Source organism: Manacus candei, unplaced genomic scaffold, assembly GCF_025592945.1.
Source record: "Manacus candei isolate 608988 ecotype Guabito, Panama unplaced genomic scaffold, ASM2559294v1 h1tg000017l, whole genome shotgun sequence".
Taxonomy (NCBI): domain Eukaryota; kingdom Metazoa; phylum Chordata; class Aves; order Passeriformes; family Pipridae; genus Manacus; species Manacus candei.
The window spans coordinates 8,153,409-8,181,145 of NW_026138065.1; the positions used below are offsets into that span (position 1 = coordinate 8,153,409).

A 27,737-nucleotide genomic window follows, 5' to 3' on the forward strand; every position below is an offset into this window, starting at 1 on the left:
CAGGACACCTCATGAGGGTACATCGCTGGCACGCAGATACACGAGGGTTCTCACTCTTGTTCTGCTCTGGACTTTTTTTTTTGCAGACTGACTGCAGGGCAGAATGGCAAAAATTACTCTCCCAGTCTGGCACAGAAGACTTCCCATGACGTTGGGAATTCTTCACTGATCAGCTTTGAACAGTTTCTCTTTTGTTCTCTTAGTAGTTCAGTTCTGATCTTATCCCAGAAGTGCTGCACATGGTATTAACTGGTTATCATATGTGCAGCATGGCAGGACACAAAACTGAGTGTGCTCTGAAACAGCAGTTTTGGAGAAAAGTCAGAAAGGTTTAAGATCTGGTTTTCTGCTCTTGTGAAATATGTGAAATTAAGCCTTTTGTAGATAATCTTTGAGTAAAGAATCTATACAACTGGACCACTGAGCTATTGGTAGAGTAGGTAGGAGATCTAGGTTTTGGGGAAGAGTTGTGAGGTTTCTTGCACTGATGGAAAATTCCATTCTGGATTCCTCAGGGTCTATCTGTGATAGACAAGAAAGCACATGTTTGATGGAGAAAAGTGCTGTTGCAGGGTTTTTGGCTAAAATTCAACTTGCCCAAGATGATTGTAAATTCTATGGGCTATGGCCCTAAGATTGTCTTTCCCAGATGCATTAAGGGTATCTACTAAGCATCAAAACTGCAGAACCACATTATGAAAAGCACTTATGTTATTAACTTGCTCTGCCAATTCGGCTATTCAAAAATGGGGTAAGTCTGCAATATGTACCAGGACTTCTGGGTTAGATATTGTCTGTGTGCATCACTTCAACTTTACTGAGTCTGTATTTTCAGCTCTTGGAAGCCCATACTCTAATTAGTTCACCAAAAAGTGCAGCTGTATGTCTTTGCTGAATCAGGATCTGCATCCAATCTGTAATGCCATCATACCAGTACATGGATTAATTCTTCTACGACTTGCGGTCTCAAACAGGGTACGTTAATTAGGAGATATATCTCTGAACCCTTCTTGCAGAGTCCTGGGTCTGCGAAGAGGTGTGAGAACATGTCCCATAATGTCCCTGCACTTAGGATAATTTAGCTTCTTGTGTCAACAGACACATTTGCCAGAAAAAACATACTGCTGAGTTTCTGATTATTTAACTATTTTGCTAGGTAATAGGAAAAATGTGTTTCATTTATTCTGTGGGAAAAGTAAAAGGTCAAGTCAGCTTAAAAGTTTTAAGTAAATACGGAGGATGAAAAAGAGATAATTTTCTTTAACACCTGATTTGTCAGTAAATCTGAGTTAAAACTTGTACTTTAAAGTAGTGTCTGGAAAACAGGCAAAGCTTTGACTTTGACAACTTCTTCCTTATTATTCCTACTCTCTGTGTCTTTCATAATAAATTGATTTTGTTTGTATAAGTGGAGCGTTGCAATCATTTTTTTTCTGGTCATAAATTAATATTAGATTCAGGCTTACCTTTGAGGTTGACATGTACAGTTTGTAACAACAAGAAAAAATAAGAATATACTGGAGAATTAATAGTTCACTTAGCTTTGTTCACTTCATATATAAGAAGAGAATTAAATCACTGAATTTAGCCTGCAATTTTTTCTTTGTAGGGCTTATGTGCTGCAGAACAATTCAAGCTTCTCCAGCTTTACTCTTTTCATGTCTTTTAATAGCTTGTTTTGGCATCCTTGATATCAGATACCATTGTATCGGCATTTTTGGCTGTTTTCCTGTTTGTCTCTAAGAGTGAAGATTTAAATATTTGGAAACTGTTTCCTGTGAAATGGCATATGACGGCTGATGAACCTTTTTATCATTGTAGTGACTAGGATTGTTCGATTACCTTAAAACTCTGGCGACATTTTTATCATAAACCATAGTTTTTAGGAAGGAAAATTTTTCAGTAATACTGGGACTTGTACTTCATTTAGGAGTTATCAAAAACAATTTTCGACCTTGTGGAAATACGTTGAACTTTTAAATATTTCAAAACTTTTCAGTTTAAATTCTAAATACTTATAGTTTTAATTTATTTGCTAATATTCAGCTAGGCTTAGTCTTGAAGACCTTGAGTAGTTCTTCTTTACTATATAAACATTTTAGCTATGTTATTTCTGACTTCTCTCTGAAGAGTTTGCTTTCAAAAATAAGCAAAATAAATGATAGATTTTTTTGATAGTGACAGGAACACAATTTTTAGTATTGTTCTTTAGGTATTCTGCAGGGAAATTTTGATGCGTTTTGGGGCACACAAGAAAGATTGTTTATTTAAGCATTTGCTGGAGAAAGAAAAGTGTGTGGGTCATTGCAACATTGATTATGTAAGGTTACTAGTGAATATAGTGAGCAATATCAGTTCCAAGACTGGGTCTGAGGCAAGTCCATTGCTAGTCCACTTCCAACCCTTTCCTTCTGCTTTTCAGAACAACTCTTCAAAGTCAGTCCCTCCTACACCGCACTAATTCCTCTCTTCTATATTTTAGCTGATCCTGTGTGGCACTAAATCAAATGCTTTTCTAATGTACAGATAGGTTGAATGCACAATTTTCCCTTCTCCAAAAAATTTGTGCCAGCCAAAGGTATGTTATACCAAATCCTGACACCTCTTCCTTGCTTGCCTCCTGGACATTTTATTCTGATGTTCTGTCAGATAAGGACAACTGTGCAGGAACTCGGCTTGAGCTGATTTCCAATGGTAGAACTCCTCTAAGCAAGGGAAGGATATTTTTACCATATTTTTCTATTGCTGAGAGTCTCTAGTCTGCTTAAGGCTATCTTATGTAGTGACAAAAGCCCTTGAACTTGTCCTGTACCAGTATGTTATGACAGAGCTGATCCTGTTGTTGCAAAACCCAATTTGACCTCATCTGATGGGTAAGAGGCTGTCCCAAGGGAACTATCCCTGTTCTTCTTAGTTCTGTTTCTGCAGTTCAGGAGGATGTTGATTCTAAATACATCCACCTACAGTCTCAAAGTCATACTGTTTTATCTCCTGCTGCTTGTACAAGATAGAACTTCTGGTTGAGCTTCTATGACCATGAAAAATGGAGTCCTCAGTGCAAAGACTCTCCTTTGTGGTCATCCAGACTGCACCATACTCTTTGAGTCTTGTAGAGAGCTCTTTCTGCTGATGAAGAACCTTGCTGGTCTCTATCATTTTAAATCAGTATAGAGAATTAAAAAGTGGGTAGAGGGAGCAGGAGAAAAGGGTCCCTAATTCCTTTCTTTCATCATAAAATAGAAAAATATGCCACTTCAAACCCCTGGGTAATAGCTGAAAGCTCTAATGCACTACCTTGTATGTTGTTGAATCTAATAATTTTCTGGCAAGTGTCCTGTCTGAGTGTTGTGCGGAAATTTACTACTTTTGATACAAAATGAATCAACAGCACAGTTCTGTGACAGAGATATCTGAACAAAGCCTTTGGTCATGTTCAATCTTGTACTGAGTTGCTGAGAAGAGAGACCTGGGATATTTGCTAGGCTTGTCTCAGTAAGGGAGATAGGAACCTTCATCCTTCTCTCTCTGCACAATGGAGAGGAGGCATTGAAAAGCATAGAGTCCCTCTAGAGTCTGGGTAATGGCTAATTACAAACTGTTTGGAAGACAAGTTGACAGGTTGCTTATTCTTCCCCATCAGCCAGTAGACTGAGTTGGGTGTGAGTGCAATTGCATGTACTGTAATCTCTCTGGTGTAAGCCTTCTATAGGTACTTTGGGATGCTTTTACTGCTAGAGGCATACTGGCTTTGTGGAACCTGTATGGCTGAGTGCTTCTCCCCATGGAAAGACTGCTGGCTGAAGAAGATTAGTTCCTTGCACTGTGAACTATTTTTTTTTTTTTAGAAACTTGTCAGGATTATCCTTCAGCTATTTCTGTGGATCTCTTTTTCTGTGTGCAGTTTGTGTGTTGTGCTGGGGAGAAAAAGAGGTGCATAAGGGCCAATTTGTTGCCTTTATTTACCTTGGGATGGGGTTTAGGTGTGAATGAGACTTGAGCTGAGGTGCCAGATCTTCTACTACTTCTCTCCATGGGCCCAGAGTGTGATTACTTCAAACTATTTGGGATGATGCCAGTGGCATGTGTTTCTGCTTTTGACAACAGAGTTATTGGAATAACATTTGTGCTATAATTTTAAATGCCAGCATAGTTTTGGGGCAGCAGACAATTAAGATAATTTGCTAACTTTTTGTAGGGATTGAGAGATTAGCAGTTTTTAGTGCTTTTCCAGTGTCTTGCTCACCACAAGCTCTCAACTTAGTTTAATTAGTATGTGGAAAAGAACATTCAAAGCCAGGTCAGTCCATGATGGATCAGTTTTTAAGAGCTGTGATTTAAGTGTGACTCTGGTTATTTAGCCTTCTGAATCTTGGCAAATGTTTTCTATTAATTAAAAGTTTCAGAATTTTATAGCAAACTATCTGGTACCTATGTCTAGAATTCCTTTCTTGGTGTTATGTTAGATTGTTTTCAGTAAGGCTGATTGTGTGCATGTGACACACAACAGATAGGACTCAATGTAATAGTGTAGGTGTTAAAATCATTTGTTCTTTTCTAGCTATTAGGTGTCTCTGTAAATCATTAGTCTCCATTATTTTAATTGGAAATGAAGTACTGTAATACATCAGGATCATAGGAAACAACCACCGAACAGGAGATTTTTTAGATTTTGGAATCATCTGCTTGCTGTCTTATGTATTGGCCCATGAGCAGACTAGAAGTTTGTCAACATATGATGCCCCAAACCTGGTAGTACCTCAGCTTAGATTTTACCTGCATGTATTTAGCCTGGTCTGCTTGTGTTTTCATTCTAGTTGTTTTCTGTGCAGGAAAAGCCATTGCAATACCTCTCATATGCTTACTCATGCTTATGTTCTCATTGTTTTCATACCTGAGAAGAAATGTAAATGCTTTTGGCAAATCCACTCTGAACTGTGTAAGCAGGTATGATATAAATAAGAAACTTGCTTTATTATTTGTTGCAATGTATTTTACAGATGAGGGAATGATACTGAGGTTTCCACACCTCTCTCCCTCCAGCTCTCAAAACTTTAAACTTCATAGATCTTACTCAACTTTTATGAATTGATGAAAATAATTTTCAGCATCTCTCAGATTGCCCTGGCAAGTTCCTGAAGTAATCAGGAGTAAATTTCTTCAAGAGCAGTTGATTAAACACTTAATCTTGTATCTACCATATAGTCCTATTATAGGTGGATTATGGTAGCTCATGAAACATGTTGCAGTCAGACAGGTTCATTCTGAATGAAAATCTGGGTTTTCACTAAGGTCCCAACTCCAAATTGGTTTGTACAGAAAAGACATCCTTACAAATTCATAAATGGAAAAGCAATGTATTGTGAAGAGATGTCCAGTAGTACTATGGAGACAAATATTAAGTGCATTTTCCTTAACATCTTTATTAATTATATGAAAAGTCAAGTAAACAGCATATTAGTTAAGTATAAAGACAATGCTAAATGCAGAAACCTTTGCAAATGTATGAGCTGGTGTGGGAAAAATTCTAAGGTGTCTACAAAGCTTTGAAAATGTGTAAGAAACAAGAATCCCCCCTAATTTTCCAGATTTACTCAAAAATTTGTATAGATAACATATTTGATGCAAAAAATAATTGGAAATTTAATTATTTCATAGGTTTTTTCGTATCTTCCTGAAATATTTTTGCTTACCTGGTGCTTGAGAACCATAAGCATTTTTGGTGCCTTAGTTCCAAAGCATTAACAGTGACCACAAATCTGTATAGACTTGAAGAAGGTTTGACATATTGATTCTGCCTGAAGGGAAAAGCCTTAAAAGAATTTAGAGTTGTTAACTTTCTGAGTCTCTCAACCTCGGCTTTTCAATTCCTTGAGTTAACTTTGTGAAAAATTAAAATAATTTTAGAGGATTTTTTTAATTTTAAATTTTATTCCCATGGACCCCGTGCCAGTAAAATGCTGGCAATAGTATTTCTGATTAGGCTTTTGTTTTATTATCTAATTCTTTAATCCGCCATATTCATCTCCTGGTTGCTAAGAAGGATAGATTGCTTTCAGAGAACTTTCTGGGAAATGGTCCAGTTCCTTGCTTGCCTATTTGAATCTCAGCTTTGCTGTTAGAATTATGCAGTGTTATAGGATAACCTAAGTCAGATGCAAAAACCCTGCTTCATTGGTTGGAAGACAACTGAGCACAAAGGCTCTCTGCAGAATAATATCAAATAATATGCTCAGTGCTTTGTATCTCACTTGTACTTCATTACGTGATCATGTGGATTTCTGTTTTGCACACTAAGACAAAGCAGTATAATAGTGTTTTGCTATACTGGGTGTTGTGTGAAGATGATTAATTTGTTAATCAGGTTATTAGATTTGATATAGGGGAGCTTGATGAGACTCTTACAGACTAAATAAATAAAACGAAAATTTCAAAGGTATTCACTGGATATATTTTGATTTTAGCATAGCAGAGGTTGACTAGATACTGGATAAAATAATGGCATTTTGACTAATTTGTTTTAGGAGAAGTGAGACTAACAACTCTCATTAAACCAGCAGCATCAGAGACCTAAATGCATTTTGTTTGAATGCATCTGGACCTATTACAAACACACGTGGCACTAGCTACAGCCCATTAGCTCAGGTAAAATATAATGTTGTATAGCCTGGCCTGGGCTGTGCCTGGCTGCCTGTTTGTGTTTAAATTGGGAAGAAAACCACACCAACTCCCTCCCAGTACAACTGGGGCAACTAGGCTTTATAATGAACTGCAAATGTAATATATTCTTCTTTTCAGCATTGCAAAGGCTGTAGGGGGAAAGATCAGATGGTAGAAAGCAATAGGGATGATCTAGTTAGGAAAAAGGGAAGAAGAGACCAAACACTTTGGTGTAAAGCTTTACCCTTTTATCGTGGCGTTGTTGAGAGGAATTCTGTGCATAAAACCTGTTCTTGGTATCAGTATCTTGCTTTGGAAATTGATGAATCTGAGGAAAAACTGGAAACAAGGTGCAGTCAAACACCTTTCTAAAATGGGGGTGAGTCAGAAGCACTTTCTGGCTCACAATCCAGGACCTCCCAGTTCCAACCATGAAGCTGTGTACTGGAGCAGTAACTGCTGAACTAACAGTTTATGCTCAAGTGTTCACTCTTTTAATTATTAAGAAGAGGAGACTTTCAGTTTTTTCATGTTTTTGTGACACCTGGACTTTCAGGAACCTTTGTTGTATTTATATCCCCTTGGTTCTGAACTTGAAGCCTGAATTTTGATGCCACCTCTGAAGGGCTCTGGTTCCACACAACTGCTGAAGTTTTTGAGAAACTATGAAATGTGTCCTTTTCGTGCTTTCAAGACAGAGTTGTATCAATACAGTTTTATCCGTGTGCTAGGATCTACACTATGAATCTGTAAGTTTATTACATGCAAGTGTGTGTACTGCTAATGCGTTTTAAACTAATTTTCCTCAATAATCACTTCTTCATGCATCTTACCTTTGTAGAGTTTATTATTTTGCATATTGAGTGATTTCACAAGTTCTCCCACTATCAAAAGTTTTCTTGAAACAGGTAAAATATAAAGCTCTTACTCTCGGGTCAAACCTAATTTTTTTCTTACTTTAAAAATAATTTTTATTCCCATGAGAACTTTCACAACTTGCTTTATTTTGACCTAGTATTGAAGTAAAATGACATATTAGTGTCTTTAGTGTGTTACATAAGCTAAAACAATGCCAGAAGCTGAGAAATACAATGTTCTGGTCTTATCTCGCTTTTTTTGTGGAGGCTCTGCTAGCAAAAAAAGTTCTTGTGTTTTCAGAGCTCTAATCCTTTTTTCCACTGACTTTCTTCAATGTAGACTGGATATTAGAAGTCAAAGTTGTCCAGGCCCTGTGCACATAAGGATCTCAATTCAGATTAGTAGTTATTTTGAGCTTCATATACCTACTCCTTCAAAGCAGACAATTTGGAATGGGCTGCCCAGGGAAGTGGTGGATTCTCCATCCCTAGAGATTTTTAAGATGAGATTGGTACTTAGTGCCATGGTCTAGTAACCATGGCAGTAGTGGATCAAGGGTTGGACTTGATGACCTCAGAGGTCCCTTCCAACCCAGCTGATTCTATGATTCTATGAATTGTGGTGCTCTAATCCACTGTGGTTCTTTCTCCAGATACTGCACTGCCTTAGTTTCATCAGGCCTGAGGAGAACCTGGAATGTCAGTGTAGGATGAAAAGCAGTGGCTAAAGGTAGACAAGGAAAATGCTGAAAATGCTGAAACTTTGCAGATTTACTATTGGTAATGAGCACAAATGAAAAAAAAAGAAACCTGAAAAAGATGTATTTTGAAATAGATATATCTAAATGTAAACTGAATAAATAGTGAAATATTTATACTTTTTCAGTTCTGGGTGAACTCTCTGTTGTAAGAATTATCTTCTGATTTGTAAAGTCAATGGTAGTACTGAGAATTTATCAGCCTGTTAAGAGAAAATGTATCATTAGCAAAAATCACAAGACACTTACTATGTCCATTGTTCCTGAAAAATTAATGATTTGTAGAGCAAGTTATATGGCTGGATGAGCTCCATGGTTTTCTATTTATTAATTCTGATGATCCCACATTAAAAGTTCATTTGGCAGCACTGTAAGTAGGGAGTTGGGTTGAGTTTTGCCTTGTTTCTTTCTCTAGAAGATAGATTTATTGCTAATAAGTATCACCGAGGGAGGTGAATAATGTCTTTTGTTTCAATAGTCATTCAGCAACACAACTGCTTATTACTAGCTCAGTGAGTCAGTGTTTTCAGAAATTACTAACAATTTTATATGCCTCCATTTCTGTCTACCCAATTTGAGAGGCCATAAAAAGGCCTCTGTGGGGGGTGGTTTGTGGTTTAGTGATTTGTTTTTTTCCCCTCCTCGTTTGTTTGGCTTTTTTTGGTAGTTTTTTTTTCCCTTTTTTTCTTCCCCTTCTAGAAATCTGGATGTTGAATACTTAGTGCATGTAGAATTCAAGAGAATCCATCTCCTTCAGTGCTGCAAAGGGGATAAGAGGCAGTTCTAAAATGTATTGATGACTTTTCCATGCTCTGAGATGATAGAGAAGGACACTTGATTCTTCAACTTTACAATAACTTCCATGAAATATTTAATGCTCGTCTGATGATTTATTCTTCTCTGCATAATGCAATCTAATAAAATGATTTGGTTAATTATTTACATTGTACTGCTGCTGATATTTCTCTCCAACTGCTTTCCAGCAGTAGTTGTTTCTGCTTTTTACCAGGAGAGACTTTAAAAGGCACATCTTGTCAAGAAAACAGAATTATAGCTTGTCTTATTTGTATCTGTGTGCTTTATAATGTGTGTGCTAGGTAGAAAATACTAATGAGGCAAGAAAAGAGGGACTTAAAATCACCTGGGATGATTAAAATCACTCAGGAATGAGAATAAATCCTGGACTTTGCTCGGGCTTGTGAGTATGGCTCTGAGGGCTTCTGATGGCTATGTTGGCAGGATGAAAATCTGAAAGGGTCATTTTAGAGAGGTTTTTGAAGCAACATCAGTATAGAGTGAAAAACAGTAAAGGACCTAAGTGAGATGCCTGAGGGTGATGATCCAGCACCACTGCAGAACTCTAAACAGCTTGCAAGGTGGTTGTGGGTATGCTTTTACTCCTGTAATCTTGTTTCAATAGGGTGCATGTCTGACAGCCAGTAGTGAACATGGCAGCAGTGGCAAAGGAGGGAGGGACACCTCCTAGGGAAAAGAAGGTCTTCAAGTCTTTAGGTCTCATGAGTTCTGCTGTTGGTGATCTCCCTGGCTGCCTGAAAACACGCTCAAGTAAACATAGGAAAAGAAGATCTGCTAATGCTGACCTTCCATCAAAGGCACCACTTGCTGACTGTTGCTTCCTCTCAGAGCATGAAGTAGGAGAGCAGAACAGCCCTTCTGCATCCTGCAGAAGCTGACTGGCTTCTCTCTGTGACAGCTGAATTATTGTGCTACTCTTGTAGTGCAGCGAGGATCAGCATTTCCAAATTCATAGGAGGGAGAGGAGCAGGCTAATGTTTACATTTCTCTCTTGATCAGTCTTTGAAAAACAGCACTCCTAAAGGGGAAGAGTTATTCTCAGTTCCTAACTATTTGTCCAGCAAAGGTCAAAGGACATTTTTAAATGTGGCATGGCTTAGCTTCCTAGATAGGATTAACTGGGATAACCAGGTGTTAAGGTGACCAATTGTAAATTATACTAACAAACAACCTGAAAATTTTATTTCAGGAGTGAAGTGCTAGGGCCTGAGATAGGCCAGAACTGACTTACAGATGAATCCTGTGCTGGTCCCTATTTGATATAGAAAAATAGGCGAACTTTATACATAGATTAGCTAGACTGCTTATGCTAAGTATTATTATGTCAAACCATATACTTAAGAAATCTTTTGCTAAATTTTGTCTGTTAAACCAGATGCTTGAGAAGTTGTGCTATACTATTGTTATTGTCTGCAAGATATTTTGGGGACCTTTAGAGGACCTTGCCCGAGCGAGGCCTGGACTCTGGCCATACCCTGGCCCTGGGTGGTCAGGAAAACTATCACCAGATGTTTCCGCATTACAAAATATGCAACTTGCTCTGACTTGCCAATTTGGCCCTATAAAAGGTGGATGGACCCCCTCACAGCAAAGATGGGTACCTCACCTACAAGTAGGTGCACTGTGTAGGATTTCCCCGCCCCATTGCTGTGACTCAGGGCTCCCCACCGAATGAAGTGGGCTGGATAATAGTAATGTATTAATGGGGTAACTGGTGATGTATCTTTTTTAATCACTATTCTTTGCTTGTATAGTAATGATTAGATGCATTACCTTGCTCAGTTTGTTTGTTGCCTAAACGGTGTGCATGCTAAGCTTATTGCCATATTAAATGCATTATTTTGTTTTTGTGTTGTCTTAATACTGCTAGTAAAGTAAGACCATTCCCTCTGTTGGTGTCTGGGTCCTCTCTATTGCCCATCAATTGGCAAAACAAGGAGATAAATCACAGGGAAAAGACCCTTGTAAATGTTTTGTAATATGTGCTATCAAAGCCATAAGGGAATTCGGTTTTTTTAGCTTTCTCAAGAACTGCAATTTAGCCCTACACAAATTTAGATTATTCACTGCAATGTGTTCTACTAGGAAATAGATTTCCTGCCTCCTCTTTTGGTAGGGGAAGAGGAAAGAAAGTCCCTGTACACAGTGGAGGACTTTGCTTGGGTTGCAAGGATGTGCTGTGCAGTCTAGAATCTAACTCAGGGCATCCCCTGAGAAGAACAAGATAGATTATTCTCTCAGAAACAGTGGCAAAAATTAGGAATAATCTCAGTCAGTTGACTTGCATTGGTATGAGAAAAGAACAAGGACCAACCAGTGAGGCTGATTAGGTAGTTTAACTGCTGAGTTGACTTTGATTTGCTTGCTGACAGGCCTCTAACTGCTGATGCTCAAAGCTGTAGTAATATATTTTGGGACAAGATATACTCCGCTTTGTGAGGTACAACTACTCCAAGGATAAAAATTGTGCAGTGGTTTGTAGGAGATAAGGTGTAACAATATCTGGCCCCTGTTACCTGTATGGGACCTGTATGCCTGTACATGCTTGTTGACTCAGTCCAACAATAATCCTGCCGACTTTCAGCACAGCAGACCACGCGTTAGCCCACAACTGAGAGGAATGCTCTTGGTTATTTTTATGCTTTATAATAAAGCAGCAACAACATACTGCTGCACTTTTTTTAAAACTTTGCGAAGCCTGAGTGACTTGTTAGGGTTCAACTGTGCTGCAGACCTTGGAAACTTGCAAACACATAGCCCTTTTGGTCACCACTGGTAGTATTATGGGGCAGAAGCCTTCCCAGCAAGCATCTTGGAGACTTCATCAATGGGCTTATTGCTCAGCTGGGGGCTTCAGATACATTCCTAACAATTTCTGTGCTAAGCCAGTTGCCCCTGGCTTAGTCATATCAGAGGCATACCACATATCTGAGAATCTCACATTAGACTCATTTAAATAAACTAATGTATAGGGCAGCGAGGGATAGGGAGAGCACTGCAATTTTTTCAAAGGCTTTTGGCATGAGTTGAAGTGCTTCTTTATTCTTTCTAAGAGAATTCAGACTTGTTGCTTTAGGTCTCTCATGAGTTCTCTGTGCAAGGCTCTTGTGAAATTCTGTTATGCATTTAGAAACATTCAGGCTTTCAAATTCTGTAAATCCATGGCACCCTTTCAGACCTCCATGTGATGAAAAAAAGCTGACAGTAGACTGATCTTTATCTCATGGTCTTTATATATAATGCAACCCTATATTCTTAAATAGTTTGCAAGACAAGGAAAATTAATTGTTCTTGTACATCAGTGATCATTGCTGCTATCAGTGCCCACCCATGTCAAACACTCTTGCAAACAGAGAACCAATGTCGACAAACAACTGACCCATACCTGCATGTTGCTTGTATACAGGTTCTCTCTTCTGTGCAACCACCCATCAAAAACTGAGTTGGCACTGGTAAATGGTATGCTGTTCAAAGAGCTGTCACAGGTATAATCTGCAGGAGGACATCTTTGAATTCACTTGTACATCTTACAGAGGTGATCATGAACATCACTGGCAGATGATAATAAATAAATTTCTTAATAAATACAAACACATCCTATTCCAGCATTAACTAATGCAAGTCATAGAACTTACCATAGTATTACTGCAGTACATAAAAATGCTGAAGTCTTGTGTGAGTAGAAACTAAGCAAGAACATGACTGAGATTTGAGGGTGTATGAAGTCCCAGGAGGAAAAAATGAAATACACTGAAATATGATTTCAAGTTATCTGGGTCTTCTAAGACTATTTCTATTACTTCTTAATTTCCTTTGCTCTTTGTTGGATATTGTTTCCTTATCTGGTATTCTCTCAATTATTAAAACCCAATTACTGTTTGTTTGGTTTTTAAAATTAATTATTTAAAATACAGAATGAAGCATAAGAGATATCAAATAGCTGTGTCTATCACAAATTTTTTTGTACCTTATTAAAATTCCCATTAGTTTCTCATACAACTGCTAGCCATCTCAGTTTCTTCAGAGGAATTCATTTCAAGACTTGTGCATTTGTATATGAGATAGAGGAAATCTATTTCTACAGTTCTGTGTGCTATGAGCACCATTAGACTTGTCCTTTGGTTGAGGGAACTTTGGCACAATTTTTTTCTGGGTGGCTGTTCAGGTCACTGCGACATTCAGAAATGGGCCTGATTTGCATTAGAATATTTAATTTGCAGTGCTGTGTCATTACACTTGTCTGTGCCCAAGAGAAGAGAATTAAAACTTCAGCAGAACTCTTTTCTTGCATGTCTTCATGAATTATTTTATTGTAAGAGTCAATGTGACCATACTGTTATCCACTGACTCAGGATATGCGGTGGATTTTTTGGGGGCTAGTGTCTTGGTGATGCTTTGATTTTTTTACCCTGTGGGCCCATGAGAAATAGTATTATAAATTTCTTCTGAAAGAATAAAAAAGTTAGAATTTCATATCCATATTATTATTGTCATATATTTTCTACTTAATGTCGGACCAATTTTAAAGGGTGTTTTGATTTCCAGTGCTTCTCTAACGTTTGCTGACCGGGCTGACATCACACCATGCAGTGAACAGCAAGGTTCCCTGTGTCTCCAGAGGGATACCAAGTTCTGCTCCTAAAATATAAGTTTCTTTCAAAACAAAATGAGATTGTAAACCTTCTTCAGGAGAGCAGTCTCATGTCTGGCAGGAAGGTGAGGTCAGATGCCAGCCATGGTAGTACAGATGCTGCTGCAGGACTCTTGACACACACAGCACTGAGCTTAAGCACACATGTGGACATCCTGCTTGTGGCTAAGGAGCACTGTCTGTGGAGCAAATTCCTAGATATGGAGGTAGGACTAGAATGGGTCCTCTAATACTTTCCAAGTTTCTCAGTGTTCTGGCTGGAGCTGAATTTGTTTGTCCCGAGTGGGAGGTACCCAGGCTGCACATGCCATAGAAGAGAGAGGGGGAAAGGGCAGTTGTTCGAGTGGACACTAAAAATAAGAGGCCTGTAGGTAGAATGAAGCTTGTTGGACCCACTTCTCTATGTCAGGGAAATGAGGAAATAAGTGAACTTTGCTGTGGGAAAGGCCATTCCCTGATCCTCTGCACAAGAGCCACTACTGTCCCATCTGCCACCCAGTGGCAGCTAGTATGACTTCCAAAAGTTCTTGGTGGAGAAGTCAGTATCCCTCTGGAGACACAGGGAGCCATACTATGCACTGCATGGTGTAATGTCAGTCCACCAAGCAGGTATTACAGAAGCACTGGAAACCAGAATGCCCTTTAAAATTGGTCCACCATTAAACAGGAAAGAGAGGTGATGATAGTATGGATATGCAAATCTAAACTTGAATGCATTTACAAATTGTTAGCTCCATTGCCTCTTGGGGCAGAAGGAGTCCCAGGGAATTCCTGTGCTGACTAGTTACTGACTAGTCTATTCTTTGTACTTTACAAGCTACTGGAGACCTCGAGATCAAAAGCTGAGAGCAGGAAAATAGGTTTTGTTGTTGAAGAGTCAAAGGATACTTTCAAAAATACGTTGGCAGCTAGTTACCTCTGGAAATTTGAAGTAGATGGCACTTGCACATTTATGTGCTTCTGAGTGCTTAACCATGGTGTAGAATTTTCAAAGAACACTTAATGTGCATCAGTAGGTTCTTGTGTTCTGTCATTACCAAAGCAACTGATTTGAGGTTCATACCATGGATACTTAAGAACCTCAGAAAGTGTAAAACTTACTTTTCAGGATCCCAGTCTAGTATCTTCTCTGTAAGAATACGCTTTCTCAATATTTTTCTTGATTGTGTCTGCAATACCTTTTGACTTATTTGGCTGATTTCTCAAGGTTGCTAATTCTTCAGTTCAAAAAGCCTCATTTTCCTTGATGCCTCCATGCTGATATATTAGCAGAACAGAATGTGTTGACAGTCAGCTGTTGTATTCATTACTAACTTGCTTTAGCTGGTTGTCCATTTCTAAAACTTTCCTTTTGTAATGCGTAGCATTAATTTTTCTTATAAGCTAAAGCTTGTAATGATGAAGGTAGGCTGGAGTGGGAGCTGATGGTCTGCAAAAACTTACAAGGCATATGGGCAGCTGTTGGGAAAATGTGTAAAAGTGTGTCTTGTTCAATGGTTCACCTTAAGCATTTATTTTTTTTATTTTTTTTTTAATTTAATATATTTTTTTATTACTCAATTTAAACTTCTTAACCTACACATGAAAGAGGAAACACATTTGCTTGAGGGGACCACTGACAGTATGGATTGCTTTAAAATTCTTTTTCATTGGAGTATTATTAAAGGCAAAACCTAGCATAAAGAATTTGAATTAAGGACATTTAACAGCAGGAACATAGCAGAGAGTCAGGGGGGAAAAGGCATTTATAATATAAATGATGATGGGCAGGGTATTTTGCATGTAGACAGTGCCACTAATTAACAACTGTGAGGTGGCCCAGGACTGGGACTGAGCTCAGAGGAAGACAAAAGTCCAGATGGCAGGCTGTGATCGGGAAGTGTGGAGCGTCAGACTGTGTTACAAGGTTATTGCAAGGTGAGAACAGGGATTTTTTTTTTCTTTCTTTTTGTTAGAGCAAATTCTCTAAGAGAAACTTCATGGGGTCGTGATGATCTGCTGCACAGATAGACCTAGCTTTAGAACTAAGCATACCTTCTGTTTTTCTCCCAGGGTTTTGCGACAGAAATGTTGCCTGGGAGATATTTAACTGCTGGAAAAGAGAAGTGAAAGCTGTTACATGGAAGCAAATGTAAAAACAAATATTTCATTTACCTTGTGTGCTGGGCATTTAGCTGAAGAGTTCATAGTCTAGGGGTGATATCATTAATCCCTTTGTGGATGTGCAAAGAAACGCATCAGCCCAGGAGGCCTGGGAGAGCGTTAGAGAATGGAGGGTGATGCAGAGGCCAAGGTGCTCCCTCCCATGGGCATGGGAGCTGTGTCTTCTGGGACAGTGAGCAGCATCTGTTCTTTACTTCACCTCTGCAAAGCTTTTTCATCGTATTGTAGCATGTATCATGTATGCCTTTCTCATCTCTCTGGGCATAATGTATCTCAGTACTTTTCTTTCAAGCACTATATTTCTTAGGTAAGTAATCCCATGTGTTTTGGCAGCATCATCGCTTTGAGAAGTATCTGGCACTACATGGAATACTTGCAGAATGGAGCCATAGAATAGGATATAATTAGGATGACACACATCATATGCCAATACTCAGTGAAATGTTGAGGTCTCATAAGTCTAATTTTTCATGACATATATCAGTTTTTGACATAAGGTCAAAAAACTTTTTAGAAAAGGTGAAACATTACTGACTAGTGTGTGGGGTGGTCAAATTTCAATAACAAAATTCTTCTTCACACAATATCTGTTTTGGATGCAAAATATGAATGTATAGCAACCAGAAAGAAAGACCCAGAATATATCGTGCTGCTAATACCACTTGACATGGTTTACAGGTAGATGTTTCATCCCTTAAACTGATCATAGAAGGGTGTCTGTTAATGGTTTTGTCCTATCTAATACTTAATTGGAGTCTCCAAATGTGAAGTAAATGTTCTCAGGCCATATTGAATTTCAGATTAAAATCTGGTCTTAGTTTATCTTTTGTGATGCTGTAATAAGATGTAGCTTCCAGACTTAAGGCTGGAGATATTTTTTTTTCTGATGTTTAGGGTCTATATTTACTGTTCAGCTTCAGTCTGTTAAGAGGAGAAACTTGCACTGCAAATTCAGACCTGGGCTACTAGTTGAGGACAAACTTTAATACCTGTATGTATATTACATGAGAATAATTCATAATGTCTAGTATGAGACAAATGCTCTTGCTTACGATTAGAAGAATGCTTGTGAACAGTTTTTTGTTCTTGTTATATAAATATTTGTTATTCGAAACTAGTTCACCATACGTAAAATGTTGAGCCAAATGTTTACTAAATGGAAACATTTGCTGTATAGAATCTCAATTAATGTTCTTAGTAAGCATAACCAAAGATGCTGGAAATAACAGCTGCAGGGAATTGATTGAAAATTCACTCAGTATAAAAGTATAATATCTTTGTACTTTTAGTGGAAATAAACTACAATGCTCAGTTGAGTTACTGCCTGAAACTTCTGCCACTCACAAAAATTTTGTATATTTGTGGAAAGCACAAAAATGACAGCACTGAATATGTCACTTTTTCTGTTCCATTTTTGCCTTGGCATGAGACAAGAAAAGGGTTGTGGGACACATTATGGCAGTCAGTAGAAAGAGCACTAAGTAAGATTCCAAAAGCTCTAGTATGATATTCTAGTGATGATGAAAAATGTCCTTCTATGCAATTTTGGATTAAATTGACATTGAATCATTCACTTTCTATTTCAATATTCTTTCTTACAGTAGTAATTTCCTGGATTTTACTGTATGAGAGGCAGCTGCCAGCTTTTCTGTTTTGTATGTGAAGACAGAAATGTTGTAGTCTGACAGAGCTGACAATGACACTACATAGACTAAAACTTTCTGTAAAATTTATAAAGCTCTGAGTTTAGAATTTAGGGTAGAGTTCAGCAAAAAACTAATACTAAAGATGATCAAGGGCAAATTTCAAATTGCTTGTGAAACACAAACTCTGAATAACTTTTTCTCAGGAGTGTTCTGACAGATTTTAGTCTTCAAACTTCTAGTTTAATTTAATCAGACAAATTTTTTTTGGTTAAAAACTTTCATAATAGAAATAAATGCAGCAATATATGAGGTGTAGTGCTGCAAATTCAGGTATTATATAGGCAGCTTAATGGAGTCCTATGTTTATAAAATTTGCTCTTTTCCTCTTGTGGACTTGGTCTCTTCATAATCCTTGGGCCTATATTTGTCCATCCTTACACTGATGTAAATTGGGAGTAATACACTAATATCAATGGAAAACTGATGTAAAGCCTATCAGAGATCTGTATTAGAGCTTTTGCATTTAATTTCAGCTTCCCTTGAATCTTTATAGTAGATACATAAAGCTTTGTTGCACATGAATTGTGTGTACATGTATATTATATATTAAATGCTTTTAGCTAGTAGTGAAATGTTTTGTAATAATTCTTCGTTGGTGATGTAGTAAGAAAACACAAAACAGTAGGGAATTGGACCACCAAAGATTTAAATCTAGGGTTTTTCTACTCTTGCATAGTTGCTACTGTGACTATGCACCAGGGCATGCCTGAGTTAACTTTAAATTATCTGACTTGGCCAAGAGTGCAGTAGTGTGAGGTACCTACCAAGAGTTTCCCAAGCTTCCAGGAAAGGCATTTCAGCCTTGTGTTGAGCTTGTTGCTGTAGTTAGCTCAGTCTAGCCTGACCTGAATTTGAGACATTGACTGTGCTGCAGAGGTGGTTTTCGCATCACGTGGATGCAAGCGTATAACTTACATGGTATTTTGTTATCTCTGTGTCTGATCTGCTGCTTCTGAGGGCTGATGTAAACCCTACTGAGGGGCATGTTGAAGCCTAGAGCTGTCAGGGGAAAATAAATATTTATATGGAAAGGTACGGGTAGTTCTATCTTAGACATTTTTACCCCATCTGACTTGCAGGTGCAAGGGGCGATGTAGAAAGAGGAGGAGGGAGCTGCTGAAATGTGAAGGTCAGGACATGTAATGGCTGGCCTTCTCCATGTGCTCTCTGGGCATGGCAAATTCACTTAAGGTAGTTCAGGGGCCAGGAGTGATGTCTAGCCTTATCTGTGGAGGTGGTCAGAGGGAGGTTCTGAAATACCCATTGGGGAAGTGAGAGTGCAGGGTTGGAGTATGGGAACAGAGACCTTTATTTCTGGTGATGAGAAGAGTAGCCATTTGGTAACTTTTCCTAATAGTAATATGGGGGCAGGAGGAGAGAGAAATACCAATTCTGTCTTTGCTTCTGCTAGAAGATATTGTGAATTACTGCTTTATCTCTCCTGAATCAGTCTACTGCTTCCAACTGAAATTGGGTTGGAAATTTTAGATGTATAGCATTCCTGAAGTGAAGGAGCATGTTAGTATGTGCTTCATGTGCGAAACCCTGATTTCTACAAATATATTTATTTCTTGTGCCTTGTAGAAGAGCCTCTTAGGTTAAATGTTCTGATATGAATAACAAAGCAGAGTGACCTTTTGCTGTCTGTGCATACCCAAAGGATATAAGACATGCAGTTTATACCTATACCGCTAAGTATCTGTGAAGTTATATTGTTGCTGGGTTCATTATTAGTAGATCTTTATCTTCTAAAATTAATGGTTCCCTCTGTCAGATTTAAATTTTCCATGCAATCGCTTCCTGGTAGTAACAAAAGATGCCTGATTTAACAGCGATATTTGCTAGAGAGACTCACCATCAGGTGATTCAGTCTGTCCATTATTAGTCTTTACTTTGCTCCCAGGGAGTACTTTTCAATTCAGTTTGCCTCATACTGTGTTTGGCTTGATTTCTTATTGAAAACGAAAATGTTTTGCCCTTAGATTCTTCAGAGGCTTTTAAAACTGAATAGTGAGAAAAAAAATCATTGAGGTTAAAGGCAAGAATAATGCGTTTGAGAAAATGGGAGCATTGGAATTTTTCAGTCTTTGACTCATGCCAACAGCTTTTCACTTCATTCTCAACAATATTGTTGTCCTTTGCTGTTTGTCTCTCAAATCAGTCATCTGTGGAGCAAGAGAACGAGATGACTGTATATATATATAAAATCATGAAGGTGACAGATGCAGCCACAGAAGTGCTGGGTAAGATATTTTCAATAGGGGTAGCAGAGTTGGTGTTGTAGCTGGTACTGGGCATTCATTCAAAAGGCTACCTACACCCCATTTCTGTTAATGAAAGGCACTCCAACGTAAGCAACGAGCGTCAGAAATGCAGCATTGATGCGGAGGGTGGGCATTTTACCAAAGGGATTGCAATTGCCTGGATGGCAGTGCCAGAGAGCCCAAAGTTACATTTCAAAGTACATAAATACTGACTCATGGTACATCTATATTAGCAGTTTAGTTTGGACAGAGGACATGCTTTTAAACTGAGCCTCTTGGGTTTTCGCACTTACTGCTTTGGGTTCTCACTGAGGAACAGTCTTGGGCTGTGGAAACTGGTGGTAAAACTAAACAGTCAGGCCTAAACTCCTGTGTGCAAGAGCACACCTGAATATGCTCCAGCTGCTAATGGACTTCCAGCCTGTGGGGACAGACTACAGCAAGTCTGAAGTGCTGCCTCCCCTCTCTCCCTGAGGTATACCTAGTGTGGAAGTGTGCTGCTCAGCACCAAGTGTTCTGCTCCACAGTTGCACTCCAGTTTGCACCATGCTACCTAATGATGCAGATATAGCTGTAAAGCGTCAGCCAAGGGTTTCATCTTGTCTGGCCAGCTTCTTAAAAGTAGCTCTGCTAGTCAGGAGCAGAGACATAAGAAGACATGAATCACCATCTTCTTTAAGGGGGTTCTTGAGATAAGCTGAACCAACATTAGCGGTCTTCTATTTTTTTTCCCATAGCCTGTAAAGGAAGGCTAACTTTTAGGCATCTTGCATCTAATTACTAGAGTTAAATGAAAAGAATAATGTGCAAAGTGGGGAAGAATATATTCTGTGAGAGACTCAAAATTACAAGAGAATAGAGCAAAACCAACCATGAGAAGATGACTAAGAAGCTCTTATTCTCATAACAATTATTTTAGAAGAATGTGCTATAATATTAACTAAAAAATATTTTTATGGGGTGGTATTAAACTGAGATGTTAAAAGAAGACACTATATATTTGGCTGTGGAAATAATGATAAAAAAAGGAACAAATTTTTTGCATAAGTGGTACATCATTCAGCGGCTCATCAGGAAGTTATGATTATGGGAGGGTTTTGCTTCAAATCCTAGACAATTTGCATGTTCTGTGAGAGGGGGAAAAATGGTAGTTAGATATTGTTTGTTTGGAAGCCATACATGAGATAGTGAAACTCTTCACTAGAAAATGGATATGCCACTTGACTTAAACCTTTCATTGTCAGTTGGCCAACACATCTGATTGAGTATGGTATTGTGTACTTGCACCATAGGTGCCTGTGTTTTGTCTCACAGTAAAAGAGAGAGGGAATAATTTCACAAGGTACATCTCAGAGATTCTTAATTGCTGGTTTTTTAGCAGATATTTTGATTCAGTGATCAATTTAACTTATTTCCAGAAATGTTCTAAAAATGCATTTAGTTTAATCTGTTTTGAATGTTTTTGGTAAGTAGGACTTTTAATGGACTCTGTTTGGGTCACATATTCTGATATTAAATTTTATCTTTTTTTTGGTTAGCTTGCAAATAACATCTGATAATGCATACTTTTACCATTTTCAATAAATCTTTTTATTTTTTATGCTGTGGCATTAATGCTAGAAATGCTGAAAAGAATAGGTTCTTTAGTCAGGCATTTGCAGAGCTTTTAAAATTGATTCTTCATATTTTTTTTCATTGTGTCTAGCTTGGTTTTGTCTTGTTACATGAGCAAAGATCAGCTCTTTTTAATTCTCAATCATTTTAATGGAGAATTCAACCTCAATTATGGTTTTAGGTTATCTCTGATATTCTAATGACAACTTAAAGACTCCACTTTCCAGCATGGGTTAAGCAAACACAAAGAAAAACCTTGCAATCTTTCTCTGTGTTGTCTGAAAATCCACTGAGAAAAACTTATCTTTTGATTCCGTGGTTACCACCTGGGGCAACAACAATGTTCTCTCTACTGCACTTTCAGGTGCTTATGACAATTACTGCTTGAAACATAAACAGCTCTGGTGAGACAGTATGTTTTTAGCTGGTATCTCCTTTTTCCTCACTGAACAGGAAAAATGTGGGTAGGAGTAAAAGTCAACAGATACAGTCTTTGCTCTGTTTTGCTTGATATGGAACAGTAAGTCTTGTTTCCTACAGTTGTGTTTAGTGATGTGTTTGCTAATGGGCATGAACCATGATCAACCAATATTTGTTTTAGGCTCACTTGCCTTTTTCCACCCCTCTTTAGTCTAGCTAAGCTACCAAGCCCATTAAGCTACTGGGCTCTTTCCAGAGTACCAGCAAAGCTGCTACCCACTTCAAACTGATCAGACCATTTTGGATCACTGTAAATCTTACATGACCCCAGGTTTGTTGGGTACTGGTTTTGTGTTGGGATTTGCTTATGCAGTTAGCTCTGGTACTCCCACTGAGTCAGTCTAGAAAAGGTTCACCTTTTCAGGCAAAGACAAATATTAAGACAAAGATGAGCAGGCTTTATTGTTTCAAACTGTTCACAATGCTGGTTTAAATTTGCCCAGGAAAGAAAATTATTGTACATCTATATTAGAAAATAATGTGGCACAGTAGAAGCAGAACTGAAAAGTAAACCGATGATGAGGACTTAGCATCTGCACTATAAGTTTCAGCAGGTTTTTCTTTGGTCTAGTCCTAATATGATACATGGACTGAATGTCCCTTAGTCACTGGAAGGCATCAAGTGAGGTCCTGGACAATGTCTTTTAGATTTTTTTTAATTTTTTTTTTCCCCCAAAAGGTTTCCTGCTTATGTGCTCTGAAACCTCTGCCTAATGTGAAGCACAGCACAATAAACAGGGATACTTGGAAGATCTACTTCAAAACCACATTTGAATCAAATTAGGTGTATCCTATGACCTGGAAGGCTGTTGGAAGAAGATCTAGTAATTGTAAAGGGAGGCATTCAAGATGTTGGTGCCAAGACCAAACATTTTCTCTTCTGAATTCCACCTAAACCTTGTCTTCAAGAAGACTATATTAAGAGTACCAGAGTGTTTGGGGGTGGTTTTTTTCTGGTTTCTCCTATTCCTATTCCTCTGCTTTGTTTGGGCAATTATTTGGTGAGGAATGGCGTGGGGATGCGCTTTTGTATTGTGCAAATGTCCCAGCCACCAAGGACCAGCCATTCTTGCTGCTGACTCTCTCAGTGACTCTCCCATAATAAGTATTAGAGGTAAAATGAAGCAATAGCAGCTAGATAGTCCTGTATGTGAATTTTATTGTCTCATGTCTTTGTCTGACATGAACAGAATGTAGAGTTTTCTTGAGGGTTTGCTGTTGGGGGCAGCTCAGCATTGTGTGACATACTTAGAGAAAAATAAAGAGCAACTCTTTACTCTAGGTAGCATTCCTACCTGTGAGGTATGCTGTGGATTCAGGTTCCTCCTCTAAGAGGAAGAGGCATTGTGCATCCATCTGAGATACCTCTGCTCTTCTGGAAGGGTGATCTTTTTGTTCTTAGAAGAGACTCTTGCTGTGGAAGGTAGTGAATGAAATGAATACATGGAAATTTTGTTTGAGAATTAAGTAAGCAAAGATATATATTTACTTAAGTGTAAAAAACTGTCAAGTTAATGAAATGTCTTACTAGTCTCCTAAATTTCTCATATTGACCTGATAGGTAAGAGGAATCCCTGTAATGGCACTGTTACTTTGTTACTTGAGGTAAATTTGGCTGAGGAGATCGGATTAGTAAGGGAAAAAAGGACTACCTAGTCCAAGTCATGCATTTCCAGTACCTTGATCCGTTTAAATTTTTTTGCTCTCAGTATTATTTAAAGATTGCATCTTTGAAAATAACCCCAAAGTATAACTGTTCTCCCAATAATGGGAAAAAATAAAGGTATTAAAATGTGCAATTTTCTGTTGGAAAAAATAAAATGCTCTCACAGAGGAAATAAAATTACAAGATAAACCAAGAATAGTCTGTGTAGGTTATATGAAAGTGTATGTGATGGTGTCCTCATAAAGTTGCTTGTCTTCTCTCTAGGGGTTCTTTTCTAACAATAAGGTAAGCTGACCCTTTGGGAGAGTAACAGTTAATGCTTTGCTATCACAGGAGGGAATAGTTCTGTGGTCAGCTTCCCAGGATAAGGTGATTTGGACTGGCTTTGTTAATGCATGGCAACATCACAGTAATTTTGCGTTATTGTCTAGTGCTGCTGGAAGCTAACAGGGAGGATGGTATCTGGAAACAATAAAAGGTAGAAATAAAAGAACGCTAAGAAAAGAATAAGTCTCACTTGAGGGAGTTCACATTTGTATCTGGTTTTACGGGGCTGTGAAATTATACTTCTTACTGAATATCATTTTGATTGTGACTGCACTAACTATTGCTGTTACCATGAAAGTTTATTTTAATGCTTTATGGAAACTGGCACTGAACTTTCCAAAGTTTTAAGTGTTTTTTGTTCTAGGCTATCAAAATGCCTCTCATAAAAACAGAACAAGAAAGGCCAGAAGAAAGGAAATGAATGAGGCTTTAGTAAAACTGGACATGGTTGGTATTAGAAGAGAAAACTTGGATTTCAGTAAGCAAGTCCTGCAATGAACAGATTGTCTCATTTAAAGAACAGCAGATGTGTCATGGAGAACTTCTCAAACTGTTGTGATTTTGCCTATTTCTTGCCATTATTTTTGTTGTCTTTTTGCCTTTTATTGTCACACATAATTGCATAAGAGCAAAGCATATTGTTTAGGTTTCATTTAAGTTTATATTTCCCACAAGAAACAGCATTACTTTGAGTATCAGTAATTGTTCCCTTTAGTGGAGCATGAGACCACCTGACAGTAGCAAGGGTAAGAAAAATACTGTAACTCAGGTGATAAGGTACCTGTGGTGACTTACTGCTAGTTTTGTAACCTCAGGATCCCACTTTTGGTCAGTCTTGCTGGCAGCAGTGGTCAGTCAAGCTGCCAGTAAAAGAACACCACTATCTCCTTCTCTTAAATGCAGTGAGATTAAGGTGAAAATCAATTTCTGCTGTCTGAATTAGATCCTCTATATGTGTGGATATCATGGGCTGCTGGGTTGAAATGCCATGTGGTTTTTGGAAGGGAGAAAAGATTGGACTTTGTGGAGTAAATCAGAAAATAAGTTTTCATAAATAAAAATATAACTTTTTTCTAGGGAGATGCAGGTGCCTGAGTTTTTTTCTGACCTCCAGAGAAAGAAATGAAGAATGGAAAAAGAAGGCAGTGGTTTAAACTACTTCCAAGTTATGGGGATGGGGGGAGGTGTCAGTGTGATGGGACAGTGCTTGAAAGGAGTCGCTCCCGAAGGTGGCTGTGGCCTCTGGGCACTGCGGGGCCCAGGTATGCAGGGTGACCCCAGGTGAAGCCGTGTGGCTGTGGGAGATGACCTGCCTGATGCCTGGGGCTGAGGCTGCACTGCCCTTGGCTCGGGCAATGAAGACAGGTCCTGGCTTCAGCACTGTGGCCCTGGGGAGCCAGCAGGCTCCATGGTGCCATGGTGTCATGGCAGCTGTTCAGAGTGAGAAGAGCAGGTCTCAGTGGTGACTGGAGACTGGTGCTTGGTAGGTGGTCCTTGGTACTGTTAGCCTACTTCACCAATTTGGTGAAGAAATATAACTGGTAAACGATTTACTATTTCTTTTCCTTTTTTGCATGCTTCCTTTTTTATTGTCTGGGCATCTCCAGATTTATGCCTTTTTTCTTTCTGAATGGTTTCCTTTTTTGTTATCTCTTTGTTGCCTGGTATTGAAGCATTTATTCCTGTTCTCTGTTTCTCTAACTTATCTTGTCATCTCCTAAGAAATCACCAGAGCTCCCCTTTTTGTCCTCCCTTCCTCTCTCTTGTTAAACCTTTTTTTTTTTTTTTATTTTGAGAAGTTAGCTTGCATGGGACATTTTCTTAAAAACACAAACCTTGCTGCATAGGGAATGCACTTGTCTCCTTTGCTGTGCCTGCCTCTCAGGAGTTAAGTGATCCAAAGAACTAAGTCACTTTTGATGTCTGCTCACTGTCAGTTCTTATTTGGTGCACAGTTTGTTCAGAGGAATTTAGATGGGAAAAGCCAGTGAACAAATAGATCACAACTGTGTTTGAAGGAGAAGTTGGATTAATATAAAAGGGAGTGTTTGCCAAAAGTTGCCCTTGAGGTGACAGTGGGTTTACCATTGTGATTTCTGTGATTTTGCTGTGCTGACTGTGTTCATGATAGCATACAGACAGCTGGGGAGAGGCACTTCTCATCCAGCATGAAGTGGCTGTGAAAGTGATAAGCGGTGGTTTATACTGCATGCTGATAAATGGCCTTGACTAGGAGGTTGCAAGGCGTTCTCATGACGCTGGCCATAGGCAAGCCTATTGCTGTGGTGCTGTTTTTACTTGTTTGTTACACTAGCCAGTATTTATAAAAAATAAAGTGGTTATGCTATTTCACTCCTTTAATAACCTGTAACTACCTCTGTCCTAGGGTACATGTTTATTCTTACACACTGGTGCAGTAGGCAGCAATTTTAACATCTTCAGGTTTACTCTGGAGTGAACTTGGCTGTTTGGGGAAGTTGCTAAAAGTGTTGGGAGATGTGTGACACTTTGCAACCAAAAGTTGTTCTTTTTCAAGGAAGTATTGCAACATTATTTGTAAGGATTATTTTGAAAAGTGGGTTCTCTGCACTACCTGTTAGTGATGCTGCTCTGCTCCTGTAAATTTTTCTCTTCTAATAGGATATCCTCATCAGAGATGGAGACCCTTTGACTTTACCTTCTTGGTGATGAACAGTCAGAGATGATAGAGACTGTTGATAAACTTTGTTTTGTAAATGGTGTCTCTAAGACTAGCACTTAGCTTTGAAAGCTGTTTTGTGTAAGATGCCTCAAAGAAAATAATTTTAGATTAATAATTTTTTGTTTTCAGCATTTTGTTTTATTTGGTATGTCTGAGAAATCACTGCCTTGCAAAGCTGTAGTCCTCAGTAAAGTACACAGTTTGGATAAACCTCCAGAAATTTTTCTCTCAAAGTTTAACTCTCTCCATCTTGAGAGTGGAAGGACCTGGCTAAGGATGGGGTATATGCTTGCCCAGTCCTCTTTAAAGTGATCTTGGCTTCATTGTTGTCTGTCATGAATTTAGTTCAGTCTGGGAGTAAAGAGTTCTAGGGAAGCAGAATTCTCTCTCTGTCTGCCTGACCTCCAGTCAATAAAGATTTCTTGTCACTTTTTGTTAAGTATTCAGCCTTCTATCATTTAAGTCTTTCTCAAAATTGCTATTTCACTGTTAAGGCATTCTGTAATACAAAGTTGTTCCAAATACCATGCTGACAGTTGTGAACTGTGGCTCACCTCATTTTCACAAGCTCTTACAGCATGCTGGAATGTACTTCCAAACGTGCCAGAGACAAAAGACTCTATGAATTGAAACAAGTTATATGGGCTTAAATTTAGACCTTAATATAAAATTAGGAGGACTCTGGACAACAGATATGATCTAGAGTATGCAAAAGTCACAGTCAGAGAATGGCTTGTGTTGGAAGGGACCTTAAAGGTCCAACCTGGCATTGAATGCTTCCAGGGATGGGACATCCACAGTCATAACAACATAAAAAGTGCATAATTTGAAAAACTACATAGTTTTCCTATGGCTACCAAATATTGCATAACCGCCCATCCCCTAAACACAGCTGGTTTTCCACATTCGCGTTTTCTCTAAAAATAGAGCTGCTTTGTTTCTTTTTTCTTTTTAGAAAGATGTGTGTGCATAGTTCCAAGAGTCTTTCCACTGTCATCAGTGTTGTGTGTTTTACCTCTACTTTGATATACTGTCACTTTCTTCCTTTCCTATAAATATGGATGTTTATATGAAAAT

The 27,737-nt window shown here is 38.5% G+C and overlaps 1 long non-coding RNA gene across 1 annotated transcript in view; it reads left to right on the top strand.

Moving 5' to 3' along the window:
• Positions 1–8,142: 8,142 nt before the first annotated feature.
• LOC127469256 (uncharacterized) overlaps positions 8,143–27,737 on the top strand; it is a 32,910-nt gene continuing 13,315 nt past the window's right edge. The window contains exon 1 of the long non-coding RNA XR_007903906.1: positions 8,143–8,244. This is a non-coding gene — a long non-coding RNA (uncharacterized LOC127469256). The remainder of the gene's footprint in view (positions 8,245–27,737) is intronic.